Below are 19,058 nucleotides of genomic sequence, written 5' to 3' on the forward strand. Positions count from 1 at the left end.
AATTTTAAACAATAACTCTTCTCCAGCACAAGTGCCGGAAAAATCCCTTTATGTGGAACGATAACGGCTCATCAATTGCAGCCACAATAATGCTCGCAAATAACCCAACTTTTTCAGCATTTCCCCAGGAATACTTCATTACCATCCATTAATGATGGGCAACCAGTGGTAGCCACAGGAATATTACCCAATAGTCCCACTTCAACATAAGTGCAGGAAAACTTCCCCTTTTTGTCAGAAAACGAGACAATGATCTCGATCAGTGTTCAGTCAACCGAGAACCACGATATCCTGAAGATGGTTCCGGCAGAGGTGTCGAAACGTCGATCGGAAAGAAGAAATATGATGCGGCCTAAATATCCAGAACATTTTACATCCAGCGACAATGGACACGAAACACTGCAGGTGTACATAATCGAGGTTTTGCTTTTTCGCTTCTTTTTCCATCTTTGCACTCAGCAGTTTAGTACAAAGATGGGTGGACTGTACGTAGTAGAAGCTGACCCTGGTGATAACGGGCACAAAAGCCTGCAGACGTACATAAAGAAGGTTTTTTGCTTTTACGTTTCTTTTTTCGTCTTTGTAGTCAGTAGTTTAGCATAACGGTGCATGGACTGTACGTAGTAGGAGCTGGCCCTGCTACTTGAAGAGCTGAAGGCGCCATCTCCACTTCCAGGCAGCTGCGGGGTGTTAGCAGTGAGCTAGGAGCACGGCGCGCATTGTCTACTGCTGAGGCACCTTTGGAAGTGTGAGACGCGGGCTGCTGGACTCCGCCTGGACATCCAAACTTAGCTGTTCCGTGGTTTCTCTGAACTGCATACGGCAAATACCAAGCGGATGCTTCGAAAGAGGCACGTCTTTCCTCAACTCGAAAATGTCCTCAGTACCTACCAAACTCTAAATGGTTCGAATGGCTCCAAGCACTATGGGCTTAATATCTGAGGTCGTCAGTCCCCTAGAACTTAGAACTACTTAAACCTAACTAACCTAAGGACATCACACACATCCATGCCCAAGGCAGGATTCGAACCTGAGACCGTAGCAGCCGCGTTGTTCCTGAGTGAAACGCCTAGAACCGCTCGATCACAGCGGCTGGCCTACCAAACTCATCATCGATAGAACGTTAAAACATAGTACCCCTGTCTTCTTAAATGGAGACAGATGTCACTAAAGCTACGTCGTATAGCTTCAAACAACAGATATTTATCAGCTACCCTGTCCAGAAAAAAAATAGAAGCATACGGAAGCCATGGTCGGAAGTCAATGTAACTTTGTATAGGTGCACATCATCGGTTCGTACATAACTGATTAGAGCTGGAATTCCCTGTGACAGTAAGAACTGACACCAGAGCTAATTAGCGTTTTCCGTGTTTAGTACTGTTACCAGGCCTGCTAGGATACATAAGGGGCTTGAACAGCGCTAGATGTTGAATGATCACCGTGAAGGACGCGGAAATGACGCATACTGGTACTGGACAGAGTTGACACCAGCTGACATATTTTGAAAGGGCCTCCATTTCGCTGACTAGATGAATCGTTCAATTTATGGGGCATCCAGACGTGATATAACCCGACACTGGACTGCGTGGGAAGGTGAGTGCAAACATACTTGCCAAGGTTCCGGTTGACTACCTCCAACTATAACAACTGTGCCTGCCATCCAACAAGTGATGGACTCCCTGAAACATTCTATGTAAACCTGCGCATCGACAGATGATGATGATGATGTTAGGTTTGTTGGGCGCTCAACTGCGCGGTTATCAGCGCGCATACAAATTCCAAACCTTTGCTCAGTCCAATCTCGCCACTGTCATGAATAATGATGAAATGATGAGGACAACACTAATACCGAGTCATCTCGAGGCAGGTGAAGAATCCCTGACCCAGCCGGGACTCGAACCCGGGACCCCGTGCTCTGGAAGCGAGAACGCGATCGCTAGACCACTAGGTGAGGACGCGTCGACAGATGTCACTTAAGTTGGCTCGTATAGTGCTACACAACTAACATTTAGCAAAAGGTGTCCCTACCGGAAGACGTTCGAAGCAATTGATCTTCGTCTTAGGGAGCACGGAACATTCCAGCCTATGACTCGCTACGGGAGAACCAGTTGTTTCCGTACCATGTACAGCGTGTGCAGGTACTATCAGCAGCTGATTGGCCTCCACGGGTACACTTCAGCGAATGGTTCATCCAACAATGTGTCAATCCTCATTTCAGTGCAAATGTTCTTTTTAGAGATGAGGCTTCATTCCACCGTGATCAATTTGTAAATTTTCACAATCAACATGTGTGAGCTGACTAGAATCCGCACTCAATTGTGGAATCACGTCATCAACACAGATTTTCTGTGAACGTTTGGGCAGGCATTGTTGGTGATGTCTTGATTGGGCCCCATGTTCTTCCACCTACGCTCAATGGAGCACGTTTTCATGATTTCATACGTGATACTCTACCTGTGCTGCTAGAACATGTGCCTTTGCAAGTACGACACAACATGTGGTTCATGCACGATGGAGCTCCTGGACATTTCAGTCGAAGTGTTCGTACGCTTCTCAACAAGAGATTTGGTGACCGATGGATTGGTAGAGGCGTATCAATTCCATGGCCTCCACGCTCTCCTGACCTCAACCCTCTTGACTTTCAGTTATGGGGGCATTTGAAAGCTCTTATCTACGCAAGCCCGGTACCAAATGTAGAGACTCTTCGTGCTTGTATTGTGGACGGTGGACGGCTATGATACAATACGCCATTCTCCAGGGCTGCATCAGCGCATCAGGGATTCCATGCGACGGAGGACGGATGCATGCATCCTCGCTAACGGAGGACATTTTGAACATTTCCTGTAACAAAGTGTTTGACGTCACGCTGGTACGTTCCGTTTCTGTGTGTTTCCATTCCATGATTAATGTGATTTGAAGAGATGTAATAAAATGAGCTCTAACATGGAAAGTAAGCGTTTCCGGACACATGTTCACATAGCATATTTTCTTTCTTTGTGTGTGAGGAATGTTTCCTGAAAGTTTGGCCGTACCTTTTTGTAACACCCTGTATATTGGGTTGGTACGTAAATTCATAAGTTTAATGCACATAACAGTGTTTGCAGTCATCAATAACAAATTCTACTTCTCTACTCACGAGTCTGTCAACGCTGGAGTAATTTTCGATTTCGTGACTGTGGAAATCACGTGATATTGAGGTGAAGAGCTCGTCGAGCCAGGATCAGAGCACATTTTAATCCGGAAAGGAATTTCGTTCTAGGTCGTTCGATAGAGAGCAGAAAAGTTGAAAATCTGAGGGCGAAAGAGCAGGTGAAACCATCTTCTGAACAGTCTTGTTGTCAGTGTACCAGAATGCGGGAGAGCGTAATTGTGGGGCAGCGTCGCTACACGCAGTCTTACTGGTCGTTGTACTTGGATTGCGTCTGCAAGACGTCTTATTTGTTGTCCCTGAAGGTCAACAGCGATGGTTACACCTCGGGGAAGCACTTCGTAGTACGCCTCCCCGTCGCTATTTCACTGGATGCGTAACATTATCCATAGTGAATGAGCGCCGGTCTTTGTAGGCAGAGCTGCTGCTTTGTTTGGGCTCAACCAAACACACCATTTGTCGTCGTCAGTAACGATACACCATATCAATGTTCGGTGTTGTTCACGACCATTTGATCACGAGCAAGTAGAGATACACCCGCAGATTTTTATGATTTTGGCTTGGAGCTTGCGGTAACCATACGCCCGATTTTTGAACATTCCCAATTGCTAGCGAATGTCAGACGATGCTGTAATGATCACAGTTCATCACATTTGCCATTTTACGTGTACATTAATGTGAATCATTGTGGATTAATGCATTTTTGCGATCTTTATCAAATCACTAAGCTCTTCCGGATCGTATAGAATCACCAATGTCAAAACGCTCCTCCTTAAAACGAGAAAACAATTTTCTTCTCGTTGTCTACCAGAGGCGATATCCCCATACACGGCACAAATGTTTCTGCCTACCTCTACTGCTATCACCCCTCTACTGAACTCGAACACAAGAATGTGTTAGAAATGTTCCGATTTCCCCACTTAGTTCTCCATTTCCTAGCGCTCACTGCTCCACACATTATCTCCAAATGAAAAAATGACAATGTGTAAACTCAAATAGCAAGAGTGAATTACGAATAAAAAGTGACAATTGATTAATGAACCATATAAACAGGAATAACAAAATGCAAAACAAAAACGCTATGAATGTATACACAGCCTAATATAAAGCGCTGAATGTACGCGATTATGTTTTAAAAGTTACTTACAGTCTATCTAGACACACCTGTATCCAAAAAGGTTTCTTTGCAGCTGGAGGCACATTACTGAAGACTGTAAATAATTATGCATGGCCACAGGATTAAATTAAAATGCGCTTTTACTAGGTCTACAACTTTGCTTCCGCCGTTTTTTCTGGAAGTTCGGGGCTTTATTGTGAAAAAATTACAAAAAAATTATCATTCATATTATTGCCCAACGCTATGCACTACATTCTCCCATCTTTCGGATAGGATACGAATCCCGTGGTGGAATAACTGGGAGTCTTTTTGGGGGATCCATGAATCGATTCAATTTTTCACTTGCTCATGTGATCAAAAGAGCTGGTCAGCCAGACTGTATGCCACTGACCGAAAAAGGTGGTAGTCAGAGAGAGCAACGTATGGAGAAAGCGGCGGGAGGGATAGGACTTCTCATTTCAACGTTGTTGTTGTTGTTGTCTTCAGTCCTGAGACTGGTTTGATGCAGCTCTCCATGCCACTCTATCCTGTGCAAGCCTCTTCATCTCCCAGTACCTACTGCAACCTACATCCTTCTCAATCTGCTTAGTGTATTCATCTCTTGGTCTCCCTCTACGATTTTTACCCTCCACGCTGCCCTCCAATGCTAAATTTGTGATCCCTTGATGCCTCAAAACATGTCCTACCAACCGATCCCTTCTTCAAGTCAAGTTGTGCCACAAACTTCTCTTCTCCCCAATCCTATTCAATACCTCCTCGTTAATTATGTGATCTACCCATCTAATCTTCAGCATTCTTCTGTAGCACCACACTTCGAAAGCTTCTATTCTCTTCTTGTCCAAACGAGTTATCGTCCATGTTTCACTTCCATACATGGATACACTCCAACAAATACTTTCAGAAACGACTTCCTGATACATAAATCTATATTCGATGTTAACAAATTTCTCTTCTTCATAAACGCTTTACTTGCCACTGCCAGTCTACATTTTATATCCTCTCTACTTCGACCATCATCCGTTATTTTGCTGCCCAAATAGTAAAACTCCTTTACTACTTTAAGTGTCTCATTTCCTAATCTAATTCCCTCAGCATCACCCAACTTAATTTGACTACATTCCATTATCCTCGTTTTGGTTTTGTTGATGTTCATCTTATACCCTCCTTTCAAGACGCTGTCCATTCCGTTCAACTGCTCTTCCAAGTCCTTTGCCGTCTCTGACAGAATTACAATGTCATCGGCGAATCTCAAAGTTTTTACTTCTTCTCCATAAATTTTAATACCTACTCCAAATTTTTCTTTTGTTTCCTTTACTGCTTGCTCAATATACAGATTGAATAACATCGAGGAGAGGCTACAACCCTGTCTCACTCCTTTCCCAACCACTGCTTCCCTTTCATGCCCCTCGACTCTTATGACCGCCATCTGGTTTCTGTACAAATTGTAAATAGCCTTTCGCTCCCTGTATTTTACCCCTGCCACCTTCAGAATTTGAAAGAGAGTATTCCAGTCAACATTGTCAAAAGCTTTCTCTAAGTCTACAAATGCTAGAAAAGTAAGTTTGCCTTTTCTTAATCTTTGTTCTAAGATAAGTCGTAAGGTCAGTATTGCCTCACGTGTTCCAGTATCTCTACGGAATCCAAACTGATCCACCCCGAGGTCCGCATCTACCAGTTTTTCCATTCGTCTGTAAAGAATTCGCGTTAGTATTTTGCAGCTGTGACTTATTAAAGTGATAGTTCGGTAATGTTCACATCTGTCAGAACCTGCTTTCTTTAGCATTGGAATTATTATACTCTTCTTGAAGTCTGAGGGTATTTCGCCTGTCTCATACATCTTGCTCACCAGATGGTAGAGTTTTGTCAGGACTGGCTCTCCCAAGGACGTCAGTAGCTCTAATGGAATGTTGTCTACTCCGGGCGCCTTGTTTCGACTCAGATCTTTCAGTGCTCTGTCAAACTCTTCACGCAGTATCTTATCTCCCATTTCGTCTTCATCTACTTCCTGTTCCATTTCCATAATATTGTCCTCAAGTACATCGCCCTTGTATAAACCTTCTATATACTCCTTCCACCTTTCTGCCTTCCCTTCTTTGCTTGGAACTGGGTTGCCATCTGAGCTCTTGATATTCATACACGTGGTTCTCTTCTCTCCAAATGTCTCTTCAATTTTCCTGTAGGCAGTATCTATCTTACCCCTAGTGAGATAAGCTTCTACATCCTTACATTTGTCCTCTAGCCATCACTGCTTAGCCATTTTGCACTTCCTATCAATCTCATTTTTGAGACGTTTGTATTCCTTTTTGCCTGCTTCATTTACTGCATTTTTATATTTTCTCCTTTCATCAATTAAATTCAATATTTCTTCTGTTACCCAAGGATTTCTAGCAGCCCTCGTCTTTTTACCTACTTTATCCTCTGCTGCCTTCACTACTTCATCCCTCAGAGCTACCCATTGTTCTTCTACTGTGTTTCTTCCCCCATTCCTGTCAATTGTTCCCTTATGCTCTGCTTGAAACTCTATACAACCTCTGGTTCTTTCAGCTTATCCAGATTCCATGTCCTTAAATTCCCACCTTTTTGCAGTTTCTTCAGTTTTAACCTACAGGTCATAACCAATAGATTGTGGTCAGAGTCCACATTTGCCCCTGGAAATGTCCTACAATTTAAAACCTGATTCCTAAATCTCTGTCTTACCATTATATAATCTATCTGATACCTTTTTGTATCTCCAGGATTCTTCCATGTATACAACCTTCTTTCATGATTCTTGAACCCAGTGTTAGCTATGATTAAGTTATGCTCTGTGCAAAATTCTACCAGACGGCTTCTTCTTTCATTTCTTAGCCCCAATCCGTAATCACGTACTATGTTTCCTTTTCTCCCTTTTCCTACTGACGAATTCCAGTCACCCATGACTATTAAATTTTCGTCTCCCTTCACTGCCTGAATAATTTCTTTTATCTCATCATACATTTCATCAATTTCTTCATCATCTGCAGAGCTAGTTGGCCTATAAACTTGTACTACTGTAGTAGGCATGGGCTTTGCGTCTATCTTGGCCACAATAATGCGTTCACTATGCTGTTTGTAGTAGCTTACCCGCACTCCTATTTTTTTATTCATTATTAAACCTACTCCTGCATTACCCCTATTTGAATTTGTATTTATAACCCTGTATTCACCTGACCAAAAGTCTTGTTCCTCCTGCCACCGAACTTCACTAATTCCCACTATATCTAACTTTAACCTATCAATTTCCCTTTTTAAATTTTCTAACCTACCTGCCCGATTAAGGGATCTGACATTCCACCCTCCGATCCGTAGAACACCAGTTTTCTTTCTCCTGATAACGACGTCCTCCTGAGTAGTCCCGTTAGCATGTATATTTTGAGGGGTTTAGCGACATGGGGTCGAGCAATGACCTGCTGCAAAATTACCTTTACGTGTCTGTCGCTATATTGTGGCCGTTTATGTTTCAGTGCTGGACTCGAACGCATCAATAGCTTTCGATAATGATGTCCTGCGACTGTCTTCGTCTGTTTCAGTAGCTACGAAAACGTTCTGTCTTCCACTGTCATTCCGGTCTTCGACACCAAAATCACCGTTCTTAAATCGTTGAAAACATTCTCTGCACGCTCTTCCACTCATTGTTCCCTCTTCATTGGTCTTACCCAGCATTTTAAGAGCCACAGCCACAGATTTCTTCACGTTAAAGCAGAAAATTCCCGCAAATGGCGAGAAATGGGTACGTAAGTTGATGTACTTAATCGAGAATAACCTTATGATGCAAATGACAAATCTGCGATAGCGATAACCACGATGCCACAGCGTAGGTGCCCTTTCTAAGGTTGGCACTACGAGAGCGGAAGATCTTCGCCGACGACAGCGCCCTCTAGCCGGCGCTGTGCAGCTCTACGAGCGCCGCTTCCGCCCATTTGATCAAGAGCAGACGAACTGGAAACATTGTTTCATTTTCATAGTGGACGAGCCACTACAGATTTTGCCAGTGTTAGCTTTGATACATCCGGCTTCGCACGTACGTGCTATTCAGTACAAAGTTATGTATTCACGTATATGACTGAGTTGAGACATAGTACAACCACTTTTACTTCAATTAGAGTACCGAGAGTTCTACCACGTGCTGCTTCTAGCTCCCTACATTCGGCCTACCCTTCAGTTTACAGGAGAAGACCCAGGCGGCATACAAAAAAATCTAGTAATATTTTTATGGCATTTTGTTTACAGATGCCTAAGCTTATTCTATTACACCGATGACCAACCACCCGAACCCCACCTGCCGCTACTGCTGTCTATTGCGGCGGAAGTAACGTTGTGGAACTAATAGATGTAAGCCTTATGGTACGAAATATGTGAGTTATATTACGGAGCATTATTAAGGGTGGCACAAAAACCGTTTAGTGTGGCGCATTAAGCCATGAGTACTGTCAATAAACACCAGACAAGACTGGTCGCCTCCTTAATAGTGTACAGTGTTCACTTTAAAGCACCGTAGACGGTGTTGAACGGCTACCAGACGGTCATGCTATCATCCACCGCTGACGTAAGTCATGACTGTGTAGCGAGGCGTATGCGCCAGGCGGTTGTATGGAGTTAGCACAGACGGCTATGCCTGGATGCGTGACAGACTAGCAGAAATCAGCTGTCGTGTTCGAACGTGTGCATCATCACACCGTGAATAAAATTCCACGCTTCATAGGTTTATCAACGACACCTGACCAACTTATCTACAACTAAGATAGATAGTTACAAGTTACGTAGATCATTTGGGTTATTCTTTTATCTAAATGAGTGGAACGAGTGAGTTTGAAAGATTTACACACTGACGAGCATCTGCTTAATAGCTTGTTTGTCCGTCTTCGTGACGAAATACATCACTGATTCTGCGTATCAGGAATCTGACAGTTTGTTGGTAGATTCAGGGATTCATGTGACGTTAAATGTCTACGCACAGTTCACTTACTTCGCGTAAATAACGGGCATACGCCGGGATGGCGCCCGATAGCGACCCACATTGCTTCCATAGAATTTACGCAGCCGAGTTTGCTCTCCGAAGCATCAACGAGGCATCACAATAATGCTCCTCAAACAACTGAAGCTCGGCTCTGGCTCCGAGGTGTGGATCATTATTCTGCTGAAAGATGATATCGCCGTCGGGCAAGACATCAAGCATGAAGTGCTGTCGGTGGTTCACTGCTGTCAGCGTGTCTTCGTAACTACCACAGGTCGCATGGAAGCGCAGGAGAATGTATCCCATGGTATAATATTGCTCCCACCAGCCTGCGTCCGCAGCGTGCTGCGCGTTTCAAGCTGCCGTTCACCTAGATGACACGGCGTTTGTGGACACGACCATCGAGATAGTGCAGCAAAAATGTGATTCATCCAAAGATCCGGCACGTTTGTATTGATCGACGGTCAAATCCCGATGGCCTCGTGCCCACTGCAGTCATAACTGACGATGTCGTTGGGCCAACATTTCAACACGTAGGGGTGGTCTGCTGCGGAGCTCCATGTTCAACGTACGATGAGTGGTGTGCTCCGAAACATTTGTGCGTATATCAGCATTGTGCTATCTCGGCAGAGATGCCACACACCACCATCTATCCTACTTTACAGAACGGACAAGCCTCCGAACCCCACGTTCTGTGAAGAGTCGTGGACGTCCAACCATTTAGCGCCTAGTGGTAGTTTCACTGTCCTACCTCTTTCCGTAGATGCTCACGACAGTAGCACGTGAACATTCGACGAGATTCGATGTTTTCGAGATACTCGTTCACATACTGTGCGTAATAATAATCTGCCCTTTGTCAAAGTCGCCTACCTCGGTGGATTTCCAAATTTGCAGCCCATATCTTCACTAAGGTAATCCCCCGTCCGTTCCTGCTCCGCTTAGAATCTTTTGTTACTGCGGCACGTGCCTGCAACGGCATCAGGCGGCGTCCAAGGCCGCCTTGGGCAGCAGTCATAATGTTTGGGCTTCTCAGCGTACATGTTGCTGTTAACATTAATACATTAATGAACACATCATTTATTAGCCCTACCCATGCTACTACACTTAAAAACAAAGAGTCTTTTTTTTTCTTTTTCCTCAGCCTACTCGCCTCTTAGTCAGTAACAGTCCAGTTGTTGGATTTGTTTGTCTCACTGAGTACGCACAACTCCGTGTGCCGCTGTAAGAAATGACCTTCTGCGAGTTACATAACACCAAATGTCATAGCACTCAGCTCCCTTTGCAGTATTCTCATGTAACTGGTTGAGGTTGACCAGCATTCACTGACAGCAGCAATTCATGTCGGGTTTGAAACCTATTGTCACTGACAAGGCATGACAATCGCCTCCGTTAGGTGTCGGCTAGGATCTCCTTACGACCGCTGTTCTTACGCCTTCTTACAAAGCGCAGGTGCTGATACACACTGCCTGCACCTGAATCGGAGGGGGAAGGAGAGATTAGCTGAGAAACTTGCAGAAAGTGCAAGGGGGCCACAAGCACACAAGACAACATCACTATTGTTACTGGAGTCAGAGCGGCACACGTTTTAGGTTAGGATCACGTTACCAAATATTTGATCAGGTGAACATCCGCAACTGAGGAACACAATTATTGGTAGGATAATAAAAATGCACTTCAGTTGCCAATAATATGTTTTAATCGCATTGCCGTCTCAAAGCCCGAAGGTTCATCTTCAGATGCCACAAAATAAAATTATGGAAACAAGAATGTGTGGCAATCAGGCAAGTCACTCGTGAGTGGTCACATACACACGCCAAACAGACACATGGGAGCGTAGGACCAGCAGGGGGAACACCCGTCTCAACAGCCTAAAAGACTTCCTTGTCAGGTGTCAACGTGTCAGTGGTGGAGTGAAATTTACGTAAAGGATATAACAGATTAAGATCCAACATTACTTGCATACTACAAAAACATACTATAACACTTTGAGGAAAGTTGTTAAAATGTCAAGACATATGCACGTCCTGAAGGAAGTTAATAATGCAGATAATAAGATTAAAGCTATACGGGATAATGTTAAATAGGAAACATGATACCCAGTCACTGTGCAAGATGCCATAACAATTGAACTAAATGACGATATCAAAACTGAGAACATTCATAGGTTGCGAATACTTTTAATACTCACTTTCGAAATGTAGCAGCAAAAATAGGAATAAAGAGTTCAATTAAAAAAAAAAATGTCATTCCACAGAAGTGTAAGCCACTAAATTAGCACCATCATTCTTCACTGAAATAAATGGAAACATTAAAACTCTAAAATACAAAAGCTCATATGGTATTGAATGAATTTAAAACAAAATACTGAAATGTTTTAAGTTATTATTTGATGTCCTTAGTAATGTAAGTAGAGCGTCACTGATATAGAATTTTTGCAAACAGATTAAAATATGTAGTATTTAAACCTTTTCATAAGAATTCTGACAAGGTAGACTTCAATAATTATTGTCACCTTTCCTTACTGTCATCTCTTTCCAAAATATCCAAAAAAGTAATGCACTCGAGAATTGTCCCACTTATCATACCAAAGCTCAGATGCAGGAAGAGTTGCACATTCATTCATCAAATATGGGAAGTCTTAAATAATAAAATACCGCTAGCTCATATTTCTGTGATCTTTCAAAGGTGTTTAATGGTGTAGGTCACGTTCAACCCTCAGAAAAACTCAAGTTTTATGGAATTGCGTTTACACACAGCTGGTCTGAATTGTACTTAACAAACGAAATGCAAAAGGCTCTGCAGAATAGATCAAACAATGTTCGAGGTGTAGAAAATCTTAGTGACTGTGGAGAAATCACATAGTCAGTCCCAAGGAGTCTAATTTTTGGTCCACTCCTATTCGTTGTATTTGTGAATGACCTTCCACTAAACATTCAGTTAGCAGGTTGGTACTTTTTTTGCAGACGAGACTTGTTTATTAATAAATGCCTTAGAGATAAAGTAACAGAAGAGATTGTTAATCATGTTTTTCAAAGAATTATAAAGTGTTTCTCTGAAAACGGGCTGTCCCTTTAAATTACAAAAAAAACAGTATTTTCATTTCTATATAACGGAAATGTACCAACAAGTGATGTAGCACATGAACAGGAGCCAGTAATAAGGTAGAATGCTTCAAATTTTTGGGTATACATATTAATGAAAATCTGAAGAAAATCTGAAATGGAAGAGAGGTATTCCTGAGCACCTCAAACAAGTTTAGCTGCTGTTGTTCTTCGTATAGTTACTAGTCTTGGAAACAAACTAATTGACCGCGTATTTCCACACAATAATGTCTTATGGAATAATTTTTGTGGTAACTCACAACTCAGAAAAGCGAGCAGTACGAATAATATGTGTTCTTCACATGCAGTACTTCTTCAAAGGCTTAAGCATTTTAACTGCACCGTTCCAATATGTATATTCGCTAATGAATCTCGTTACACATAATCAGTCACAGTTTTTGAGGAGAATAGTGATATCCATGGAGGGAGGTCAGTAAACAGCAATAAAGTGTTTGGTCATTTGCCCAATGGAGAACTCCATCTCTTCCATGGCCGAATTTCTGTTTAAAACAAGTAACTCGCAAAAGCCCATTTTTCACAGAGGTACACATACCCGCTTGTCTTCAATGGGGTAAACACCCAGCAACTGGACATTAGCTTGCGAGAAGCGTGTATTGCGTTCGGATGAGTAGCGATTTTGCCTCACTTCAAATGATGCAAACCATCAAATGTAGCGACTGCCCAAAGGAGAGTTCAGACTGCAGTGTGTGAAGGTCTTTAGGTCGAGGGCGTACCAAAGAATCCTAATATGAAGTTAGCAATAATCAGCTGGTGTTACTGACCGAAAACTACCACTATGAGGCAGACATTCAAAGTCTTTCACTTCACAATAGAGATTTTCGTGATGTTACGCCTATTCGGCAAGCACCAGTAAATGCTGATAAGCCTTATTGCTACAAAGTGACAAAATGCGCGTAAGCTTCAAATGACCATTGGACGGTTGTTGAGAGACTATCATTATGTTCAAGCTACATTTTCCCTTTCACGACTGGCGACACAGCGCGTTCTACTAATCTGCACTCATCAGGCAAGTTTACTTTTGGAACCGTTGCATAGGTGGATATATGTGATGATTTCCTCTTCACTAAACGGTATTGACAAAAGAGGTTTCCAACCAAAAAAAAAAACACACACACACAAACTATGCAAGTTGTAAGGGTTGTTCAAAATACTTTTAAGCATTTAGATTCTCTCAGTAGTGATCATGTCCTGATAAAAAATAAACTACCCCAGCAGTTAATTAAAAAAGAACTGTTTTGAATTTGTTCATGTTATAGTAAATACACTGTCTGACAAAAGGAGTGAAGCACCCAGTTGCTATTTCAGTGACTGCAATATCGAGTCAAATTTACAATCGACTTGGAAATATGAGCTCATTTCTCATTACTGCGTTGCACCCTTTCTAGCTGAGTGAATGCTTCTGATTCGGTTGGAAAGGATGTCATACAGCTTTTGTATCCTCTCCTCAAACGATCTGGTCCACAACCGTTGTAACTGGACGTTGATATCCTCGATAATGGCACAGGGACATACGTTCCATCCATAACAGGTCTGGGAATCCTGCTGCCCATGGATGTACCTCAGCATAATGCACTGTGTTCATAGAGACGCGTGCCATATGAGAACGAGAATTATCCTGTTGAAAAATGTCACCGCGATACCATCATATGAGAGACAGCACAAGAGGTCGCAGGGTGTCCATGACATATTGTTGTGCCGTCATTGTTCCCTGAATCACTACCACTCGTGAGGCGAAGTCTACCTGCTGGCCGGCCGCTGTGGCCGAGCGGTTGAAGGCTCTTCAGTCCGGATCCGCGCTACTGCTACTGTCGCAGGTTCGAATCCTGCCGCGGGCATGGATATGTGTGATGTCCTTAGGTTGGTTAGGTTTAAGTAGTTCTAAGTCTAGGGGACTGATGACCTCAGATGTTATGTCCCGTAGTGCTTGGAGCCATTTGAATCATACCCGATAACTCCCCACACTATAACGCTAGAAGTAAATCCGATGTGCCTCTTCAAAAGATTGGAACAATAGAAAGGCCGACGATGGTCATCTGGATTGGTGCAGAACCACGACTCAACGCTGAACACAAGGTGACACCATTAAGCAGCAGTCCATGCTTCCTGGTCCAAGCGTCACTCCAAACTCAGCCGTTTGTGGTGCGGTGTTAAAGTCAGCCTGCGCATGTGACTATAATTCCCGAGTTCGACTACCGCTAGTCTCTCAGCATTGGTGCAGTGACGACGGGAATCGATATATGAAAGGGTGCGACGTTCTTACAGCACCATAACCCATCATCCTTTCTGCTGGGCGGATGTGATTGCCGAGAACCTTGCTCTCATATTTCCATGCAGTCCAACATAGGGTCACTGTCATATACTACAAATCTGATAATGCACGATTCGTCAAACCACCCAACTGGAGACCCTCAGCGTGGCGCATTTAAAATTCCCTCAGGTGTTGGAGATGCTGTCTCACACGAGTACATGGCATCTCCGTGACCTTCACAGCGATCTATCAACATCTGATGCTGTTCACACCCTTATATATCCCAGAAGGCCTGGTAACAATACTAAACATGAACAACACTAATGCACTCTTGTGATCATTCTGCGTGTCACAGAGGATTGCTACTCCAGCCACTTACAAACCCACCGATTTCGTGTACATATACGAAATCAGACCATTTCATCCGAGTTCTTCACTCTTTTTGTCAGCCAGTATATGCTCACCTTCCAGTGACAAACGAGTGCTCTCTCTCCTGCCATAAACCGAGTATCTTTGATTGGGATACTACAGACTGCTTGAGTCCCAAGTATTTAATTTGTTTATGAGACTTGCCTTTCTTCACCCAGTACGTGGTTGGTCTTTCTCTGATACTCCCATAAAGAGGCAGGCTTTCAAATACAACTTCCAAAGTGTCAGTTGTCGTATCATCAAATACACGTCAGCAAACCAGTAAAAATGTGCGCCGCACTTGTACCGCAGGTTATACCACTCATGAACCGGATCCAGAAGAACTTAAACGTTCGTGTCCAGTTGTAGCCTGCTGTTACGTTTGTATAGTGGCAGAATGTCATCATCAAGCGCTGTTACTGCTTTGGGTGAGTCGTATAGATTGCTCATATGAGGTTCGCGATTGAGAGCCTATAACATAAGCCCACCCGACAGACTACCGTCTCTCTGCCTACACTAAGTATGCAAGACATTTATAGTGATAACTTGTGCATTGAAGACTGGACAACCGAGCAAAGAAAGACGGACACCAAAGACTATCAGAGACGCTAAATCTGTCGGACACAATACAGGGAATGCTGGACCTATGATTCCTAAAGCGCCTCTAAAGCATGTATATTGTCCCTTTTCTTAAGTTACTGAGCGTTATACAAGCTCGTGTGAGGACGAAAGCTCTTCTTTTGTCCTTCTTAAAAAATGTTCGGAAAAAAAATCTGAAAAGCAGATGACGAGATAATTTTGACTGGGTGGTATCTGTAGCTTCTCCCCAATTTCGAAAATTTTTATGCAGTAAACTCTCATGGAATATTCCACTTCAGATATCAGATCACTTGTTCATTTAAGACTGGACAACCGAGCAAAGAAAGACAGACACCAAAGGCTATCAGGGACTATAAATCTGTCAGACGTAATACAGGGAACTGCTGAGTCTATGATTGATACAGCACCTCTAAAGAAAGTTTTATTGTAGTTCTAATTTTTAAAAAGCAGGTAAAAAATTTGAGTAGTGTGTGTGTGTGTGTGTGTGTGTGTGTGTGTGTGTGTGTGTGTGTGTGTGTATGTGCAAGTGTGTGTGTGTGTGTGTGTGTGTGTGTGTGTGTGTGTGTGTGTGTGTGTGTGTGTGTTGGTTCGTGCGTGTAAATGATATTTTATCTGTTGAAAAACTACCGACGTAATCCTTTTCACATTTACTACACACTCATTTCAAAATAGTTTATCTCTAGCATTTGCCTGAGATAACTTTCCATATTATCAATATTGCTGTATTTTCTTTCATTTCATAACGTTTAGAGCAACTTTAAGCCACCTGGGCATACTTAGTCACTCTAACCTTGTACTAGCACACCACATGCTTTGTTGGATGGCGCCTGAATTCTCTCAATTGCAACACACTTCTCTGTATTTGCCCAGAGGTTAGTAATCGCTGTTGCAACAGACAGAGTCGAACAGGTCCCCAGCTTCCTCATTGCCGTAGCTTCCTACTCAGAAACCGTGCTGTACACTTCTATGCATCAAGCAGGAAGGCCTGCGCAAATTACTACCAAGCTTTGCATCACCTGTCGTAATTAATGCTGCTCCGTCTGCTGGTTTCTCTCTTGTCTTCATCTTGTCCTCTCATATGTGTGATTTGGTACTATTCTGTATACTCAGTCTGTACAAATGAGGAATGTAAGCTAACATTTGCCAAAGATGGAGTACCAAGAATGAATGATACGTGATATTGAATTAACTTTCCATGCGTTCGTCCTATCTTACACGTTCCGCTGTTTTTATAATTTGACAAATTGATGTTCAGTCTTCCTGTTGTTCCAATCGGCCGTTAACGGGAAGGACAGAAGTTGTGTGCACCATATACAGCCGAATCGTGTCAGCTTTGTTCTGTGTGTTGCGGTATTTTCATTGTTTGCACAGGTATTTTGCAAGGTGGACATTGAGTACCAGCCCACAATTTGTTTAAATGAGAGTGGAACACCGCCAAAAATCACTTTGGCCAGGGTATCGAACCAACAGTTCTTTCCCCGTCAGACGGATTCGACCTGCGTTTGACTTACATACCTCTCTCCCAAATTACTCAGGTGCGCGTTCAAGAAATAAAGAGAATCAAAGAGCTGCCTGAAGACACAGAATTTAGTGACATGTGGATGCCCAACACTATGTAATCAGAACTTTTATACGTTGTGGAATAGAATCAAAGGTGGCCTGGATATCCTTTCACGCGGCCGAAAAACAGTCAACAGAGCATCAGCAGAGCTTTTAGAGGCTCGTACCAAAATAGTGGCTGGTCGACATGTTCAGCAGCGACAGGTCAGACGACCGTGCAGGCGAGGGAAGCACTGATGCCTATTGTTCTCGAGGCTAGTGTTTTTCTCGTCACATGTTTTGTGATGTTGGCTTGAGTAAGGGAGGGGGAGGAGGTTTATAGAGACGCGGGAAGGAGATGAGGAAGCTCATTTTCTAAATCCTACTGCGGGGGGAGCTAGGCTGGGCTCGTTTGGAAAGCAACTCAGCACTCAACCTATGCCATTCCCGTCTCATTGCGTTCTGAGACGTTTCTGACTACCGTCAATGTCTGTCAGTCTAGCTGAAGAACCTTTAACAGTGGCCTACATCAAGAATCGGTCATGGTGCCCATTCTGTTCAATTCGGATGCCCACGACATTCCAGCTTCTAGGTCAAAGAAAATCAAATATGCAGATGACCTGGGATTAATAGAGCAGAACAAAGATATCAAACACTGTTTTCACGCATTGTGAAAGTATGCTCTCAGGCTACCTATTCATACTCAACTACTTTTACAAAAGCAGACTCGAACCGAACTCAGGCAGAACGGAGGTAACTACGTTCCGTCTCCCACAACAAACAGTCGCACTGAAAGTTACACGTGTTATTTGATGGAGTCTAAGTTTCGTACAATTATGGCCCTAAAAATATAGATGTAATCTTCGATTGGACGCAGGTACGAGAGTGATTCAAACGAAAACCTTAGATATATTTCAAAATATTATTTATTGTGCAGAAGTGGTACAAAGCAGTATCACCTTTCAACATAATCTCCCCCATGCTCAAAGCAAGTCCTTCAGCGCTTACAAAGTGCACAAATTCCTTAAGAAAAAAATTCTTCTGGTAGTCCACGCAACCACTCATGCACCGCGTGGCATACCTCTTCGTCAAAACGGAACTTCTTTCCTCCCCTTGTGTCTTTGAGTGGTCCAAACATATAGTAATCACTTTGGGCAAGTTCTGGGTTGCTCGCTCTCTTCGTTTCCGGTTGGTGGAAGTGAACCCAGGTTTCGTCCCCAGTAAAGATTCTTGCAAGGAAGCCATGCCTTCTCGTTCAAAGCGCCGAAGAAGTTCTTCACAAGCATCAACACGTCGTTCTCTCATTTCAGGAGTCAGCTGCCGTGACACCTATCTTGCAGACACTTTGTGAAACTGGAGCACATCATGCACAATATGGTGTGTTGACATATAACTAATCTGTAAACATGTTGCAATGTCATTCAGTGTCACTCGGCGGTTTTCCTTCACTACGGCTTCAACTGCTACAATTTTCTGCGGAATCACAACTCGTTGTGCCTGACCTGAACGAGGAGCATCTTCTACTGAAGTCACACCATTTGCGAACTTCCTACTCCATTCGTAGACTTCCTGCTGTGACTAACATGCATCACCATACTGACCTTCATTCGACGATGAATTTCTAGAAGTTTCACACCTTTACTACGCAAAAACCGAATAACAGAACTCTGTTCTTCCCTGGTGCAAGTCTCAAGTGGGGTGGCCATCTTTATATTGATAATGTGACGGTATGTGTGCATCTGCTCTATGCTGCCACCTAAAGGCCATTCTGCACGCTGTTTGTAGCACGCTTACCAACTTACAGGATAACGGCGCGAAATTTCGATTTGTTATTACAAATTTAAGGTTTTCATTTGACCCACCCTCGTATTTAACTTGCAATGCATGACTCAGTCAAAGAAGTT

Source organism: Schistocerca gregaria, chromosome 2, assembly GCF_023897955.1.
Source record: "Schistocerca gregaria isolate iqSchGreg1 chromosome 2, iqSchGreg1.2, whole genome shotgun sequence".
In the NCBI taxonomy this organism is placed as follows: Eukaryota; Metazoa; Arthropoda; class Insecta; order Orthoptera; family Acrididae; genus Schistocerca; species Schistocerca gregaria.